This window comes from Neopsephotus bourkii, unplaced genomic scaffold (genome assembly GCF_033783945.1).
Source record: "Neopsephotus bourkii isolate Nb327-2 ecotype Australia unplaced genomic scaffold, CSIRO-AGI_Nbou_v1 NB_1526, whole genome shotgun sequence".
In the NCBI taxonomy this organism is placed as follows: domain Eukaryota; kingdom Metazoa; phylum Chordata; class Aves; order Psittaciformes; family Psittacidae; genus Neopsephotus; species Neopsephotus bourkii.
Genome location: NW_026902002.1, coordinates 2,416,326 through 2,433,885, shown reverse-complemented (window position 1 = coordinate 2,433,885; position 17,560 = coordinate 2,416,326). Strand labels below are relative to the sequence as shown.

At 46.7% G+C, this 17,560-nt stretch overlaps 2 long non-coding RNA genes across 2 annotated transcripts; both read left to right on the top strand.

Annotated features, from left to right (window-relative positions):
• Nucleotides 1-20: 20 nt before the first annotated feature.
• Nucleotides 21-4,142, top strand: LOC133221308 (uncharacterized). Its single transcript, XR_009727963.1, has 2 exons — nucleotides 21-2,533; nucleotides 3,760-4,142. It is a non-coding gene; the product is annotated as an uncharacterized LOC133221308 (long non-coding RNA).
• Nucleotides 4,143-5,386: 1,244 nt separating this feature from the next.
• On the top strand, nucleotides 5,387-14,269 carry LOC133221305 (uncharacterized). Its single transcript, XR_009727961.1, has 3 exons — nucleotides 5,387-5,483; nucleotides 11,713-11,823; nucleotides 13,878-14,269. It is a non-coding gene; the product is annotated as an uncharacterized LOC133221305 (long non-coding RNA).
• The last annotated feature ends 3,291 nt before the right edge of the window (nucleotides 14,270-17,560 follow it).

Genomic DNA, 17,560 nt, shown 5'->3' with positions numbered 1-17,560 from the left:
GCATTGGCCAACACGATTACAAAATACATGTTAATTTAATTCCTGTTCAGGATAGTGCTAGGGAATACACTTAGTTTGACACCTCTGCTACTTTAATGTGCTGCTTTGTGTATGTGTGTCTTTTTGAGTGAGGCTGAGAAAATCCCACTTTTTGGTTCATAACTGGAAGACTCACAACCTAAGATTGTTTCCTTTGCTTCCTGTCATGAACTTCCACCACTAGTTCTGCATAAACTCCTGCCTGCTGTGAAACAGCATCTGAGTCTTGTGCCAGGAGGGGACCATGGTCTCAGATAAATGACACCAGGCTGCGGTTCTGCACACAGAAACACTTAATGGTGTTCAGTCAATGCAAAGTCATTTATTAAGCTGTGGTGCCTGGATCCAGGCAGCTGAACCCTGTGACTCAGCAGGGAATGAAGGGCATTGAAAAACATCTATTAGGTCATCCAACCTGCTCCTCAGAAGCCAAGTAAGGATTATTCCCTCTACTCTTTTCTGGTATTGTTCTCCTGCCGTGATTCTTTGTGTCGGTTCTTTCTCCTCCAGACATTGTTGTTTTGCTAATCCTGCTTTATGATACACTGAGAATCAGCTCAGAGGCTGCTGAATCATTCTACTATGATGCTATTTGACCAACTTCCAATTCGGAGCACTAATAGAAAAGATTTCTTTCTCCCCCCTGCAAACAAAACAAAAATCCCCAAACTGAAGGAATGGACAGGCTCCAGTAGCACTCAATAAACAGAATTTAGAATTATTGGAGCATTTAATTTTTTATAAGCCTTGAATTCAGAAGTGCATTGGGGTTCAAGGGCATATGTGCTGAAGAGACAATTGAAAATTATTGGCGCACTTTCCTTGGAAAGCACTTGGTAAGCAGCTCATAGTGGCATGAGGGAAAGCAATGTGTCCAGTTCTTTACATATGCTCAAGAACCTTTTGATTTTTGTTTTGTTTCCTTATTGGCGGCACTACCAGAAGCTGTCATACACTCTGAGCTTAATTTAAAGGAATCATTCCAAACTCATAAAAGATACATTTAGGAAGTCATCTGTAGCTTTTTTAACTCCTAGTGCCAAATTTCCCCTTTCCAAACATCTCCATGTTCCAAACCATCACCATAATGCGGGGGGTGGGAAGGAGAAAAATTGCAATTCACAGTTGGGAAGGTTATGAACAGGAAAGCAATGCTATAAATGAAGTGCTAGCATGAGGCTGGCGGATGCTCCTGCAGCCCCTTTAAGGGGCTGATTACATTTCTCTTCCAGCTGACACCGCTACTTCTTCCCACCTGCTCATCATCACCTATTGGAATCTTTGTCCTCCTCCCATCTGCCTGATGGTTGCTGATATGATCCTTCCCCACCGTTTCAGCTGCAGTTGTAAAGCTTTTGCTAATTGGACCCATTTATTTGAAATGCACCAGCAGTTTGGAGGGATTTCCACTGAGTGTGCTGACAACCAGCCAGGAGCAGGCTGGGGCCTGTAATTAAGAGCTGCCCCTGCTGTAGCTGGAAAAGGTGGCAAAATAGCACACTCAGCATAGCATTTCTCCAATATTAGACCAGCAACTCTGTCCTCAGAGCCATTTCATCACTTTCAAATGAACTCAAGACTGGATCAAAGATTTAGGATGTGATTCTGTGAAGTATTGAAGTCTCTGGGTTTGTCTTCCATACAGTCAGCTCAGAGATGGGACCACCCAATTTTAGAACAGTGTTCCTTATTTCTCCCATTCCTTGATTTAGGATCAGAGGGAGAATCCAAAATAGTGATAGGATATGTAAAGTTATATGAACATCTATAAAGAACTAGCAGCCTCCTGCCTGTCCAGCTTTGCCTGTCACTGCAGGGAGTCTCAGCTGTTGGCGGAGTCTGCCCTGAAGCAGATTAGGGAAAGCTCACACCAGCTGTTTTGGAGGCTGATGTACAAAAATTATCATCTCCAGCTAAGGGACAGTAATGAGCTGATGGGGATCTTTGGGCATGTTGCTGCACAAGCCTTCATGGAGATTGCAGGAGCTTGGCTTTGCTGTGGAAGTATGTGTATTCATTTGTTTTTCCTAAGGATGATCTCTGATAAAGATGTTTTTGTGCAGCAAATTTCCCTGCAGTTGCACTGGCTGTTACTCAGAGTGTTTTTCCCCTTAGTAGGTTGCAAGTGTGGCCAGTGTTGTTTCCAGCTTTGCATGAGATAAGCATAAAAAGTGAGCTTTCAAACTCACCAGAACAACTTCTTGACTATGGGGTCCTTAAATTTACCTGTTCTGTGTGAGTCTGTCAAACACCTTTAGGTAACAAGCTGCTCATTGCAGCTCAATGAGTTTGCATCTCTCTTTTCTTTCCCCTTCCTTTCCCCACAATTCCAGAAGATGATTTTTGGAAGATTCCAGAAGATGAGCCCTGGGAGGTCTTCATGGTATGGGCTTGGATGCCCCTGCTGCATGCTGTCAGCGCCGCCTGGGAGACAGGAGCCTGGCCAGGAGCAGGAGCTAGTTCCTCCCTGGAGACCCAAGTGGGGCTGAGCAAGGTAGCTTGAGGCAGGGCTTGCCCTCATGGAAGATGTGGTTTTCCTGAGCAGTGATCTGGATCTGAGTTTTATTGTAAAGGCATAATGTGAGCAAGTGAAAGGAAAAGTTTTCACTGGTCTTGGCTTTGGCCTGAGGTGCTGTGCAAGGAGGCTGCAGACTGACTAGCAGGGAGGAAAGAAATGGCTATTTGGTCTAGGTCTTCCAGACTCCTCAATGAGCAGCTGAAATTCCTCACATCAAATTAATTGCAGAGAAAATTATACGGGAGAAGTGGAACGCTCAGGTGGTTAAATAGTGGATGACTTCAGACCTTTCTGAAAGTGCTCTCCTAACTGGTGATGAAGGGCCATCATGGGAGTTAGCCACCCATAGCTTGAAAACTGGTTTGTAGTTCTGGAGCGCTGCAAAACCTGCATACCAACCTGTGTCCTCGGGTCTGCAGTGACTGGAGGAGGAGGCAACTGTGCTCCCAGTGATGCCACCACCAGCCATGACAGCCACCACCTTGGCTTCCCCTTGGTACTGAAAAACGCAGCTGAAGGTGTGTTACAAATGGGAGTAGCACAGGAGGGAGGGCTACAGTTAAGGGTGGTTAATGGGCAGTTTTAGCCAGGGTCATACACAAAGGAATAATCGCCTCTTCTATGTCCTCTCTCTCTGCGTTGAATTTCTCCATTTCACTACAAGAAACACTTTCTAGCACCAGCAGGTTAAAGAAGAGTTCAGTTCCATTGCAAATACCACAGCTGCTGAATTTTGGACTGTACCAGACTCTGCATTTCATTATCGCTACATTTGTTATTGTGCTGTAATTCTAAAACAGCACTTGAGAGATGTTTCTGGCCCCAGATGTTGACAGATCTGGCCATGTTTTTGCATATTGATAGCTAGATTTACACTAGTCTGTCATGTTAACACATACGATAAACCTGTCATGTACAAGTAGATGTTGTGGACCCTGTGGATTTCCTCAACAATTTAGAAGAAAACCAAAATCCCTAGTGAAGCTGGCTAACCATGAAGGTGTTGCTTCCTTGTTGGAGATACCACAGGCTTTGTAAAACAAGGACCCTCATTCAGCTCTTGCAAAGTGGTCCCCAGAAAGACAAAAAGGGGGGGACACTGTTAAACATGTTGCCTTGAGAAGGGCTCATGCTGCACTGCAGAAATTGCCTGAAGGAAAATAATTGCTTTGCTTAAAATCCCTCCTTCCTTGCCATGTCAGGTGGTCAACAAGGAATTAAACAAGTTGTTTCTTTGTGAGCGCTGAATGAAGGAGCTGCAGCATCCTCTGAAGGTCTTCCCATAATGTGTTTTACTAGCAGATCAACATTAACTTGCCTCTACTACCTGTAGATCAGAAGAGTGCCAGGATGCAGAGCAGACACACTCCAGGCTCCCACGGTTGGCTGATCAACTCTCTTCATTTTTAATGAAGTTTTTAGCATGTATCCTGCAGAGCTCAGACAGAATTGGTCTAAATTTAGGCCAAAACTAAGGACCTGTGAGCTGTAATCAACAAGATAAATGGAAAAACTTCCCCCCAGAACTGCTAAAACACTGGTTTACGGCTTAATTAAAGTTTTAATATGCTTACAGAAACTAAAATCCTAACCCAGAGTGTAACAATTCCGTTGGAGCAAGGAGGAGGTGCAGTTGGAATCCAGCAGTGTGGCAACTGGCAGGCAAGCTGAAGTCACAAAAATCAAGCAAGCATCACTTTTTAGATTACTTTTTGTCATTGCATATGTTGTTCAGTCTGCTTGGCCTGTCCTGTTCCACCTACCCGTGTGTGTAAGGAAAAGAAGCTGCACTGACTTGTGGAAGACACATACCCTTCCCAAACTGCAGCTTGGTTTTCCTCTTGTTGCAGTCCCTCAAGTTAGCTCCAGATGACTCCCTTTGCTAGCAGCCAGCCCCCTCAGCCCCAAATGCTGATCTTCCCTGCCCAGAAGTCACTCAGACTTCTCCCTCATGACTTTTCCAGCTATCAGCACCTTGCTTATTCCTCTTCTCATGCAACCTCTCTGCTGCCAGGAACAGCATGTCTTCTTAGGGGTTGTCCTGGCTAATGCTGCCCACTTTCCTGCAGCCAGAAAAGCTTCTTGCCCACAGGACTAGCATGTCTGGGCAGAAATCAGACAGAGCCAATATATGGGTGGCAGTAGGGCATCTGCCCTGGCTTGCTTTGGCTCTGGCTCCTTGTCACAGCCTTGTGTGGCCCAATGCATCTTCTGCAGGCAAATCACCTTAGAATTATTGGGGTAATCCAGTATCTCTGTGTGTCCCTCCTATCTATCCTATGCTCAGTTAGCTGCCCACAGGCAGCCCTTGTGTTGTGCCCTGTCAAGCTGCAAGGACTTCTGGCCCAAAACACTGCTATTACCAGGCATAGGGGTCCATTTCTGCTCTCTGTCACCCCAGGTTGTTTTAGTTGGCCTTTGTTCATACATTATTTATGGTCAGGCTGCTCGTTGCAGCCTCCCACTTGTGCTGGAGGCTCTGGAGCCCTCCCCCATCAGTTAGTGAGTCTTGTAGAGTAGTAGGAGAAAGCCACTCAGCTTGTGTTCATCACAGCACTAGTGTGTGCTCAGTGGGCTGCATCTGCAACAGATCCCCCATCAGTGAGGACACTGCATCTGGTGAGGTGGGGCTGGCTCCTCTGCTAGCAGTGCTGGTGCAGTGATTGCTGGTGTCAGTGGGGCTGGCTCTGTGGCCTTCCCAGGTTTGGCTGTCATGTTTTAAAAGCTGGTGTTGGTGTTTTGCTGGGAGACCCCTGTCATTACTGTGGTGCTGGCAGGTGTCAGCTCCTGAAACTGTTGGGCGAGGAGCAGCAGGCTGTGTGCCTGGGCAGTTGACACAGGTACCCATGCTGGTGCTGCTCGCCTGTGGTGGGGCACTTTCTCCTCCTTCTTCATCTACTCACCCAATGCAGCAACCAGGTCTCAGGTAACTGGCGTGTCCTAGACCTCGCTGTGTTATGTGCCCACCCACAAGAGATGTTTCTTTGAGTGAAAATGAATTTGGTTGCTTTGAGGTCTGGCTCTACCTAAATCTGCTTGGAGCCTTTATTTGTTTAATCTGTGTATCAAAGCACTCCAAGTAGACCTTCATGCTGTCCCTACCAAAGACAGAAGCCTCTCAGAGGTCCTGTGCCAATTTGGATATTTCCTGCCCAAGTCAGAGGTGAAACAGGCCAGCAGGAATTCAGCAGACCCCAGGAGATGCTGCCTTTCAGAAAGGTGAGCTGCTGTCAGTCACAGTGGCTCCTCACAATGTGAGGCCATGCAGTCCAGATCCTGCTATGTTCTGAGCTCAGCAGAGGCCAGTGGACGCTCAGATTCCTCTCTGGGGGCTGCAGCTCCCATGCCCCAGGACTGGCAAGCCCACCTGTGTGCCATTCATGGTTTGTCAGCACCAGCTTTGTTTCCTGACACTTTATACAGGATTTTATATGCTTTTAACCAGCAGTCCCTCTGTGGGCATTAGCCAGCCTGGGTAATGTTTGCATTTCACCCTTTGCTGTCTGCGGCTCTGCTTTTGAAGCCAATGTTAATGTTTTCCTTTCCCCCCGCCCCCCAGTTGTCCTGAGCACTTGCACTCTCTGTATAAAATAGCCAAATGGCCTTGCCTGTTTGAAGACAGATGGTCCATCCATCTTCTGCAGAAACTGTGACAGTGCCATGAAGAATCCCTCTGTGGTAGTGGTGCTGGTATAGTCCTTTAAATTCCTATTGGAGGACTTCTTTGATCCTTCTATGCACCATCCTTTTGTATATGTTGCTTAAAACCAAAGGGGTTGCGCTTCATTTCTCACAGCCCACAGCACTCCTCAAGCTTCCTTAATGCAGACTCTGAGTTCCCTCTTCTGTTTGAGCTGAAAACTATTGAAAGCCATTGAGTGCTTCAGAATCAGCTGTTTTTTCCCTAGTAAAGGTTTGGGGGTTTTCTTTGCAGATTTTTGAAGTGTGTACACATCCATTACTTACTGTGGAGTGAAACACTGCTCCACTCTTCTTTCTGAAGAAGGTTGCGCTTCTAGCTTTTCCATAAGAACCTGATCTTCAGTGTGTTTAATCCTAATGCTGTTCATCATTCGGAGTCCCTTAAAGACTGGGATTTGGGCTCCTTCCTTTGGGTTTCTGCTCACGTCTGCTCAGCATTTCTTAGCTGGTGTCAATGTATTTTATCTCCTGGGGCCAACTGACCTACTGGGCTGACAAGGAACAGAATACATCCCAGTGGTTTTAAAAGATGCACCTTGGCTGAACTTGCTCAGCTCTGAAAGTTTTGAGCCCCTTTTCAGCTTGTTAGAGGAAGAGAAGGCACTTTTCCTCCTAAAGGTGTCCTTCCCATTATCAATGCTGTGCTTAGAGTCAAGTGCCCTTCACGCCGCAGATCTGCAAGCTAAGTAAACACAGCAAATCATTAAGGCAGACTTTGACCACTCCTGACTCCATCAAAGACTGGGATTAAATTAGGCTCCTTTGATAAACTGATCTGATGGGCTGATGTGGATTGCACATGTGGGTATTAGGAGCCTTGTGGGGCTTATGATTAAAAGTCGTAAGAGAATGCATTTATTTAGAGAGGAGCTGTAACTCACTAGTCACTTCTTTACCAGAACAAAAGAGCCCAATTCTGCAGGGTGGCAGGCAGCTTCTGGGAAGTGCCTGTGAGCCTCTAATTGCCCAGGGAGGTGAGAATCATATTTGTTTCCTGCAAGTTTTGATGTTTGTGGTAACACTGGGCAGGGGTCAAGTGTCACTCGGGGCATTTGCGAAACCTTTCACACAGGTGGCTCCTTTATCTCTTTCTACAGTTGCTTGGGTTTTGTTTTCCCCATAAACTACAGCTCTCTTTGTAGCAAGATAATGCTCAGCTGGGTTTCTTTGCTGGACTCTAATCAAATCCTGACTTGCACAGAGAGCTCAGTGCAATCTAGGCTGACTGCCTGCATCAAATTCTCAAGCCTGGGGCTGGATCCTGACCCAGTAGGAAAAGCTCTGTTAGCTTAGGCCCTGCATCAAGCGCTGAAGATGAGAAATGTCTGACTGCACACAAACACAATTTTGCTTGTTGTTTTTCTCTCAGGTTACTGAGTCAGAGCTGAATGGTGTATGTAATTCTAGTAAGGCTATTCTTCTCTCTCTCTCTTTTTTTTTTTTCACTTTTCCCAAGGAACATTCATGCTGCATTTTAATTACAACATTTAGAAAACATCCAAATAGCTTGAGCTCAAATTGATCTTGTTTTTCAGCCAGGAAACTTGTTTTTCATCTATTATAATAATAAATGTGCTATAGATAATAGTTCAGGTGCAATACAGCAAAGCTTTGTGTTATGCGTCAGCTCTGGAGGGCCAGAATTTTCTTATTATCCATTATTGATATGACAGTTTGCAAATATTTAACAAACAAATTACCAGGTTTTTCTTGTTCCCTTCTTAGTTTACAATCTCAGTCTTTTTGACAGCTGTATTTGGGATTAATAATGATCTTGTTTAAGATGATTGTTTGCTAGCAAACAGGTTTATTCTCTAAACCTACAAAGTGCAGTAGGAGAACTAGCACTGACACTTTGAATTAAATCCGATCCTTGAAGCTAATATTTTAGCTTTATTCCCTCCAATTCTTCTAAGCAGAGAGCAGATTTGCCTGGTAAAGTGCTTAGACCTGTTATTATTTTCTTAGTTTATGCAGTCATCTTAAACATAGGAGCTTAATATGAAGGGCTGGCAAAAGCAGATGTTTTTCTCTTCCAACCCTGAGCTTGCTGGGTATGTTCAGCTTATAAGTGCTTTAAAAGACAGGTCCTCCCTGAGCACAAGCATGGGAGTGAGGAGACCACCTGGAGCCTTCATAGAAAAGAGATACCCAGAAGAACCTGATGGATTTGGTCCTTGGTAAAGCACCACAGGCAGCACTGGGAAACGTTCAGTACCAGGAGCTGGTAAAACACATTTGTGGTCTCAGCATCTTCCTCTCTGCCTGATCCGGATCTGAGCAGAGGGTGAAGGATATAGAAAGGGCTGAAGTACCAGTGTCTGCCCGAGAAGGTTGTTTCTGCTGTACATGGCTTCAGGTGAAGCAAGGAGGGTGCTACACCCCATGGGAAATCCTGACACATCCCTCAGGGAGATCCAGGGCATCTTGGGAAAAAGAACATTAGAACATGGAACTCGAAAGAAGCATGAAGCACCCCTTTGGAACATGTGCTGGGCACTTGGCCATTTCTGCCCTGTGGTTTCTGACCATGGGCTTTGCATACACAACACAGGAATTCACTAGTGTGTGAGCCAGGCTTTGGAGATGAGGAGTGAATTTGTTCTCAAGTAAAATCACCTTTTGTTAGCAGAAAAATCTGAGAGTTGGGTTCCCCAAGGGAGCAGTGTTTGAAAATCACAGATGATTAAAAGATAACACATTTGAGAGTGTTTTGCTCCCTTGGTTGTTGTTTGTGGAAGGTTTTTGTTTGTTTGTTTGCCTGCCTTTTGGGTTTGGGAAGCTGAACGCTGCACATCAGTTTCTCCACAAGTGGTCTGGCCACAGATTTTGTATTTTAATGCAAGAAAATCTGAGACTCTCCTTAAAAGCCACCCCCCCAGGAGTTCCAAAATACCAAATGTCACACCAGCAAAAATGACTAACGTTGGCAACTCTGAGTGGAGTGTATCACATTGGTCTTAAGCAAAAATAAGCCAAATCAAACAAGACTTGATGGAACAGAACAAAAGCAGGCAAGCATCACAGCTTGGCTTGAAATAATGTGTCAATAAAGAATATTTCTTCACTACTTTTTATTTGATAAGCAGTAAAACCATAGACTCATGCTGAATACAGTTTGTATGTACCCTCTGCTAATTGCCCATCCCCATTTGCAGTGTAAGCGCTCATTACTCACTTCCCTTGGAACGAGGGGTGGCCAGCATGGAGCAGCAGGGAGAGGGCACAGCTGTGTATTTCAGCCTGTCTGCACATCTGTTTTCAATCCTGGAGTAATCCCCATTATACGGACATCTTAGCCTGGTATTTAAGGCTTCATCTCACTTCTTTTGGAGGCTTGCTTAACACTTTTCCAGCTGATTGATGCAGCATCAATCACAGTAATATGCCAGCTATGATATTCCTGTTAATGACTACTGAAGAGCCAGGTGGCTCAGACCCCTGAGCTGAGCACAGGCATTTTCCCTGTGAATGAATGCTGGGGGGGGGGGTTGCTGACCACAGCAACATTCAGGAAGGAGCTGCTGGTCATTTGGTCCCCAAGTATCTCCCATCTTTTGAAGTGGTTCCATTTGCATCCCCATGCTCCATCTTCTGCTGATGGGGGTTAATGTTTGAGAAAAAACAAATATGCAACTTTGTGAAGTGTGGCTACCAGCTGGACACACCAAGGGTAAACTGGCTCCAATTACCTGCTTTGCTTACACCAACTGCTGTGTCTTACAAATCAAACCAGCCACAAGGAACCAAACTATTAAGCTGCTTTCTCATAATCATTAACGATGAAGTTGCCATCACTCCTGTTTGTAATCTATGAACTGTCCTGTGATAACTGATTATTTTGTTTTTAGTTCAATGAATTGTGATGGTGAAGCTGCAGCGTTGGCAAGCAATTCCCACAGGGACCCACTCCTGCAGGTCTGAGCTGGTGAATCCTCCTTTTTGTGACACAAAGTACAGTGACCTCATGGGTACAGGTTTATGCTCCCCTTCCATCCTCCTGGCCACCCTGCCCAGCCTCTGGGAAAAGCCCAACCCAAAAGTGTCCTGTTTTGGTGGTCTGGCAGAGGAAGGGCAGGCAAGTATTTAATACCCTGACAGTCAATGTAAGGAGAAGCTTTCAGGCAAGAGGGTGTCTCCCCAAAGACCTTCTCTGGCATATTGGACACCCCAAAACTTTGCTGAGATCTGTCAGTCTGGGTATTAATTTCCCCTCTCCTGCTTTGCCATCTCTAGTGTGTTTATTCTCAGTGTGACATTGCAGTGAGAGGAGCTTTCACGCCTTCCAATGGCAAAGGCAGCAGGTATGGGGCAAACCCCATATCTCTTCAAGCCTCCCTCAGTTCATCTCTGCCCTTTCCTGTTGCTGCGAAGGGCATAAAAATGAGTCAGAAGAGAAAAAGGACTCCAAAGGCCAATGGCATCCTGGCTTTTATCAGAAATAGCGTTGCCAGCAACACTAGGAAAGGGACTGCCCCACTGTACTCGGCACTGGTGAGGTCAGCCCTTGAGTACTGCATTCAGTTCTGGGCCCCCCACTACAAGAGAGCCATTGAGGTGATGGAGCAGGTCCAGAAAAGAGCAGCAGAGCTGGTGAAGGGTCTGGAGCACAAGCCTGATGAGGAATGGCTGAGGGAACTGGGGTTGTTTAGTGTGGAGAGAAGGTGCCTCAGGGGGGGACCTTATTGCTCTCTACAACTACCTGAAAGGAGGATGGAGAGAGGAGGTGGCTGATCTCTTTTCCGAGGTAACAGTGATAGGATAAGAAGTAACAGCTTCACAAGGGGAGGTTTAGATTGGATATTAGGAAAACTTTCCTCACAGAGAGGGTGATCATGCATTGAAACAGGCTGCACAGGGCAGTGGTGGAGTCACTGTCCCTGGAAGTGTTCAGAAACTGTGTGGATGAGGCCCTTGGTATCATGATTTAATGGTGGTCTTGGGAATGCTGGGGTAATGGTTGGACTTGGTGATCTTAAAGGTCTTTTCCAACCTGGTTGATTCTATGATTCTGTGGAAGTTGCTCATCTCACCAAGGTGGCTTGCTGCCCAGGTTATCCATGGTCTGCAGACTGAAGTACCAACAGGACTTGCTACCAGAGCATCTGGGACAGTCTTGCACCATTTTCTCCTGTAACTGCTTTCTGGACAGATGTCTCCCAGCTGGTCGGCCTCCTCAGATGAGCCCATGCGTGTGACTGGATCACTGATAGATGCTCCGCAGCCATCTGGATGTATGACAAATCTCCCCCCACCAACCACACCTTCCATGAGATATTGATGAATGAGATCTTTATTGGCTGCTGGGCTAATTAAATAGAAGTTGCATCAGCTTCTAGCTGACAGGCTCTAATTGCTCCTGAGCAGATTTTGAGAGGACCAGATGAATAGGAAAATAAAAGGAAAGACTGTGGACTAGATCCAAGGATGTATCTGACTGCCTTGTGTTTCAGATGAGCTAGAAGCTTGTCTCACATTTTCCTGGGGAACAGGAATGGACAGGAATAGGGTTCCTGTGCTGTGGAAGTGCACAGGGAGGTGCTGTCAGAAAAGCCAAAATGAATGTAGGGAATGAGAAGGAGGTTTATTTAAGAATTTCTGAGGTCTTATCTTTGCCCCAGTCCCTAGCTTTGGCTTTGGGCAGCCGGTACCCATTGCTCTGTGTTCAGTTTCCTGCCTGTCATGCAGGACTAGCAATGCCTGCTGCCAAGGGCTCAACTCTGTGATGCTCTGGCACCACATAGATCCCTGAGCCTCCTATTTTTTCCTCCTATTGCTTGAAGTCCAAAGACGACAAAAAGGGTGTCAGGGACACAGCAGACCCCTCGGCCCAGCCCTCGGCAGCCCTGCTGAGGGCTCAGGAGAAGGATCCTCCTCTCCAAGAACAAGGACATGGAACTTTGGGCCTGGCTCTTTGTGGAGCACGGTCCTTTGAAGACAAGAGGTTCTGCATGTGTGCCATGCTATGTGGTAGCTGCCAGCAAGGAGTGCAAAGCCCTCTCAGCTTCTTGCTGCCATGGCCCCATGCAGGAGCAGAGCTGGAGTCCAAGTTACTTCTGTCCTCCAGGCTCTTACCTAAACCTCCAAGTGGAGAGTGTGGATGGTTCAGCAGGAGTCAATAAAGCAGATGTTGCTGGCTATGCAAGTTTTGGGCTGGTCCAGGACAGAGCTAGACGTGGTACACCGTAGATTCTGGCATTGAAAGAAACAACTGAAATTAATGGCCAAGCCCTCAGTGACTTCAGTGGTGTCATGTTTTCCCCAGTGGACTCTGCAGGCTATATCTGGGCACATCCAGCCTAAGAGGCTTGTCCCATATTTTATTTATAGGGTGATGAATGAGTTCTTAGCATACAATGCATTTAATTCCATTTTGGCCTGATTTATGATGTGATGTGAACTGCATGTGAAGTTTTTAATTCAGTAGGTGGTGACTCTGATTCAGTATATGGAGTGTGATGGAAGAGGTGATAAATTTGATTCCAAAGGTGATGCATCAATTTCAGTGTGAAGTGCATCAAATTTGTCACATGGCACTTTGGTTTCAGTGCATGACACCCAATGATGGCAGTGCCAGGCTGGTTAAGTGGGATACCTTCACTGCATCACCACTGGTCCTAATGTCCACCATCTCCCCTGAGGAAAATGGCCCTTGCTGATTGTCTTTTATTTGACCTTGCAGGACTTGAAGGAAAACAATAAAATGTCCCATAATGTGCTGGTCAAAATATTTGCCTTCAATTTAATACATGCCCCAGATAAGGGCTTCTTGATATCCCACCTAATTTCAGATGTTAGAAAGATGCTGCTGCTCCTCGAAATCTCTGCACCAACCAGCAAATTGCCCTCATTTTGAGTTTATTTCAGGATTCAGTATCTTTGCTTTTAACTCCATGCCTGTCTGATCCACATCACTGAATGAGGATGTGGAGTTTGAGCCCTCTTGGGGGGACAGACAGTTTAACACTGGGCTCTCTCATATCTATAACCTTTGAAGGATATTTAAATAGAAAACCTTCAAAAAATGGAGAGGACAACTCCCCTTATTCTACACTGGGGATGCTTTGGGGATAAGACTTCCTGGCTGAAATAAGCCCATATCATGATCAGGAGATCCTAATGGCATTCAAGCAGCCATTTGTACTCATGGGAGTTAGCGCATGCAAGCAGGACAGCATGGGGCATGCTGGGCACCAAGGGGGCTCCCAGTACCTGTGGTACCCAACCGCTTTCCCATCCTCATGCCCCATTAACACCAGTGCCACTGAATCCAGTCCCGGCATGGCGGAGCGTGGCGAGTCGCTAACAGAGCTGAGAAAGACGTGAGAGAGCTGATGAAGGGATTTGGTGACAAGCTGAGCGGGAAGTAATTACTTTTCCCCTTCTCTTCTCCTTTCACTGCCACAGCCTCTGCAGCAGCAAGGATAAATGCAGTATATTAGCAGCAGTGAGTGGCAGATTCACTGAGCTGCAATTTATAACACTGTCCTCCCAGAAGCCTCATTGGAGGGCATTATGAAGTTAGCTTTGTAAGAGGGGATAAAACGATGATAGGGTCACTCTGGAAAAGCATTTGGAAACTCTCAGAAAAGGAGCTATTTTCTTTTCTCCACGCCAGGTATGTCTCATTGAGCTGGTTCCAGTGGAGCTCTGAGGGAGGGTTAGTGCTCATACACCAGATACTAAATTAAATCTAGTGAGAAGGAGCAGATGTTGATGTGCCAGGCCTGTCTGCCACCACGTCTAATGCATAAGGATGGCTGAAAAACCTCCCATCAAAATGTTTTGATTTTTCTTGAGGAAAAAATAAACTTCTACTAGAAAAAAATAAAAATGAACCCCTAAGGCAGAAAACTTATGGCTGAGAAAACTTTGTTTTCAGACTGTTGATAAAGGGCTGCTGCTGTCAGAGAGGATAAAGAGGAGGATTTTTTCATCAGCCATGTTAATCTGATCTATGCCTGCATGCAGGCTTTTGTGAGCAGATAAAATAAAAGAGATCCTGATATGCTGATGAGGCAAACGCTATCGCAGTTTCCAGTGAGGGACTCTGGGCTATCTGGATGGAGAGGCAGGGGAGGACTTTGCTTATAATATACCCTGGTGAAAGGTATCAAGCACCAGGAAAGGCACTGGGCTAATATCTTTCTGGTATGCCTAGAGAGAGCTGTTAACAGGCTTGGTCCTTGCTCTGGGCTCCAAAAACCTCTGCAGCACACAGGTCATGCTGCTCCAGCTGCTCACAGCCCAGTTCCTACAGGAACACCAAGCTTCGACCCCAATCCTGCACTCTCCAAAAGGGTTAAAAAACCCTACGTAGGCATACTTTAAATAGTTTAAAAAGCATAAGGATGGGGTAATGCTAAAATCCATCCTTTTCAGGAGCAAAATTTCTCATGAATCTAAACTTCTATTTCAGCACCACCTTGAGAAACACCTTTGTTCATGACGAGGGTAAGAGCCATTGGGGCTGGGAAGTTGCTGTACCCACTTCTCCATCGCCCAAACACCCCACTGAGGGTAGGCATGTGCCACACTCTTACCCCAGCCAGGGGTGCCAGGGGCACTTAGGGATGCTCCCACCGCTGCCCCTAAGATGAATCTCAGTGTCTGAGCCTGCCAGGAGCTGGGACCAGAAGGTAGGCAGTGAGGAGCGTCCCAGCCAAAAGGCATGGATTCTGCTCCCACATCCTGGCTGTGGGGCAGCTCACCAAGCCCTCAGCACAGACCCTCCCGCGGCACCATGCAGCTTCCCAGGTGCAGAACATCTCTCAACTGTGGAGAGAAGCATTTCTTTCTTCGTTTATTTGTTTGGCATTGGAAACGAGGCTGCTGGTTTATAATGTCAAACAGCCATCCTAGCTGAAAGCAGTAGGTCCTGTAAATCAATCAATCAATCAATCAGCCACTCCAGAGCATTACCACTCGGCAGGAGCTAGCAGTTCTTCTGGGGGCACTCTGGAGCCAGTCTCAGGTCTCAGCTGGGGCAGGGACTGTCTTTCTTTTCTCTCTTTTATCCCGTTCCTTGAGTGGCAGGTTCTATTGACACGCAAATGCACACAAAGTACATTTCTGTCCGTGATCAAAAGAATGCGGTTGAGCTGATGTTTTTCCAAGCTGCTTAAGGGTGAGCCCTTATTTTTAATCCGAGCTGCATTTTTTAATTTCTACTGTCTAAAACAAAGGTTTTGTGCCTTGGGAGCCACCCTGGGCACCCACATGGCCTCTTAATGTGGTGGACCCTATTGATGGGAATTCCTGTACTCTCCTGCCCCGCAGGACCCCTCACACCTCTAATGATCAGATCCTGTGCTGTTGATTTCCTGGTGATGTTTGATTTGCCCCATTGTGTCTCAGTTTTCCCAAACTGCTCTGCTTTTAGTTTTTATACATGGAGAAGAGAAAAGGTGATCTGAGGCCTCTGGGTGGAATTCATCCTCTGCAAACAGAGAGGAATGCACGCTCAGCTGGACACGGACCTGTCCTGGCTTTTGGCTTATTTTCTGTGCAGACAGAGCCAAACTTAGTTTCATCTGTAAAACTTCCCATTCACAGCAGAAGATGTTTCAGTTAACTGATAATCCATGATGACGTGTCTTCTATGAACTGTAGGACCTGGGAGGCTTGAAGAGAGTATTTGAGTATGTTTCTCCTTTTGGCATGGGGCATTTGGGAGTGGCTGGGGTCCAGGCTGTACCCCTGCTTTAAATGGATTGAAGTTATAAAATGCGGGCAGTTCCTTGTTTGTTTTGAGCCAGTTTTCCCCAGTTTTCCCCACCAGCATCTGGCTTGGCACATTTTTAACACAGAGCTTCAGTTTGCGAACAGAATTGAAATTGTCAGACATTCAGTGCTAGCTTCGCAACTGGTAACTGCATCAACTGGGGATCAATGGAGCAGAATAATACCTGCCCACTAATAAAATTAATAGCACTGGGCCTGCCATGAATTACTTGAAAATAGGGATTGTAGGATAGTAATGTAAACAATCATTGATTTTTCTTGGGAGAGTACTGTAAATTAGATATGACTCTTTTCAGTGTGTGGCTGATACCAGACAATGCAGAAGATGTATCTGATTACTCGAAGCTGGGTAAGGAGGGACAAAGTGAAGAGGGCCCCTGTGGCAGGGGGGGACACGATTAGATCAATTAAATGAGCCTGACCAGAAGATGAAAGCTCAGAGCTGCATGGCACTCAATATTGCTGCCATCCAAGCTGACCCAATTAATAACATATTAGCGCAGGACAGGTCTGCTCAGTGGTTCAGGTCTGTTAATTGAAATAGTGTGATTAATGGCATTGAAGGAGATGAGGAATACTTAGAAAAATTACGTTAGTCTGCAACTCTGCACCCCATCCAGAGCACCTCTCAGGGGCAAGGGAGGTAGGGGGTGGCCTTACTCTTCACAAAACCCAGCTTTCGTGTTTCAGCAGCCTGTGGCCAGGCTCCAGCTCTGCTTTTCTTCCCACTGGAGATCCCATCAGCACCCCAGTGGTGAGCTCAGTTCCCACACCGAAGTCAGAGAGGTGGCAGCTGCAAGGACCAAATCCATCCTCAGCCTTCCCCATGGGCACAGGGGGACTGCTTGCATTCAGCAGCAGCACTGATGTCCATGGGCTTTCCATGCTGGAGTCTGGCTGCTGGCGTGAAGGCAGTGGGATTAGGGCGGATGCGGAGCTGCTGCTCTCGTGAGTGCTGGTACCCACTGCTGCCGTTCAAAGGGACATGGAGGCCCCTGCAGCAGTGCGGCTCCATTCCCCCTAGCTCACACACACCCGGCATCTGCGTTTCTCCCTCTGGAGGCCAATTTTCCTGTTGATTCCAATTAACCCCAGTGCTGACGTCTCAAGGACACCTCTGGAGGCGGCTTTGAAAAGGAGCAGTGATTCAGAATCGTGTCGTGGGGCTGCAGTGGCACCTTGGAGCCCAGCCTTAATTGCAGCAAATGGCCCCAAAGATGTGTACAGTGATTTGAGCCACTGCCATCTGCAGAGTTATTTGGCTGCAGGATTACCTTCAGCCCCCTCTTTGCCTTACCTCAGAGCCTCTGCTTGAACGCAGGGCTCGGTGCAGGGGCAGGTGTGTGCGATGCACACGCTGGGTGTTTTCCTTGGAAAAAAGAAGTCTTCCCTTTTTTCTCCCTGTTAAAAATGCACCCTGCTGCTGGTGAGAGAGGGAGCATGCTGGGAAGGGGGGCAGTAGGCTTCACTTCCAGGGAGTCAGGGCAGGCAAGTGTCTCATCCCAAATCATTGCCTCCCGGCTGCAGAGAGTGAAGCATTGTTGCTGTAAGAGCTGC